We start from the raw sequence: 1184 nt of genomic DNA, 5'->3' as shown, positions 1-1184 counted from the left end.
TGTGCGCGCGTGTGTGTGTGTATTGAGAAAAAGGGGGCAGTCAGAATTTTGGATAATTTTTTATTAGCGCTTTCGTTCGTAATTCTGTTCAATTCGCTGCTCCTCCCCCACTTCTCACTAATAACAATAAATCAAACTCACTTTAGACGTTTACATATATATATATATATATATATATATATATATATATATATAAAGGGCATTAACTTTGTATTAATACCTCACGCTATCGAGGGACTAAATAAGTCAAAAAACTACCAAAAATAAGTAACATATTTACCGAAAGCGAGGGAATGCAACTTTTCAAATTTATCTCTTATATATATATTTATACATTTCTTCTTGCTTATGATGTAGTATTTTTTTCAATTTGAAATCTGTGATAATGCAAGAAGAATCACATTTTGCTAACAAAATGGCAAATTCTACTGCCAGGTGGATAGAGAGAGAGAGAGAGAAAGAGAGACAGACAGACAGAGAGAGAGACAGAGACAGAGACAGAGACAGAGACAGAGAGAGAACAGCTCAATGTTCATCAAGTGATAGCTGATGTCGGTGGCGTGGATGACTTTCGAAACAAATGTCACTTCTGTTCTCCAAGATCATCAATATTGTCTTCACCAATTTGGAGCCACTTTTCTACGATGATATCAAACAATTCATCTTTTACATCTCTCTGGATAACAATCTCATCGGCAGTCACTGATGAACCACAAGAAAAACTTGTGCCAAAGTATTTCCTGGCTTCTTTCAGCTCAATATCATAAGTGGCAATTCCAGCAACAATTGCTACTCTCTGCATTTTGCCTCTTGTAGCTGTGGACAGCTTCAGGCCTAGTGCTTTAGTTTTCTTTTTAGCTTTTACCACATCCCTGCCAACCCGGATTTGTCTTTTCTTCTCCTCTTCAATTTCTTCTAAACCTGGTTTTTCATCTCCTTTGCCAACCATGAGTTTTTAATTAATCACATGTCTTTTTTTCAAGCCAAACTTTACATCTTTCATAATTTGGATAGTATTTACAATACTCCACAGGCATCGCACATTCTCCACAATATAAAACCTCAATAGGGTAGTAAACATCTTTACGTGGGCCACCATAGACAAGAAATTTAGAATTGTTCATAATTGCTGTTGTCATTCGTAGACAGTCCACTTAACTGTATAATGTAGCATGCAAAACACA

The 1184-nt window shown here is 36.1% G+C and overlaps 1 pseudogene; it reads right to left on the bottom strand.

Annotated features, from left to right (window-relative positions):
* Positions 1–583: 583 nt before the first annotated feature.
* LOC106876691 (density-regulated protein homolog pseudogene) lies at positions 584–1139 on the bottom strand (annotated as a pseudogene).
* Positions 1140–1184: the final 45 nt, after the last annotated feature.

This window comes from Octopus bimaculoides, chromosome 23 (genome assembly GCF_046866305.1).
Source record: "Octopus bimaculoides isolate indiv1 chromosome 23, ASM4686630v1, whole genome shotgun sequence".
In the NCBI taxonomy this organism is placed as follows: domain Eukaryota; kingdom Metazoa; phylum Mollusca; class Cephalopoda; order Octopoda; family Octopodidae; genus Octopus; species Octopus bimaculoides.
Note: the sequence above shows the minus strand (reverse complement) of the source record. Positions and strands in the feature narration are given on the sequence as shown.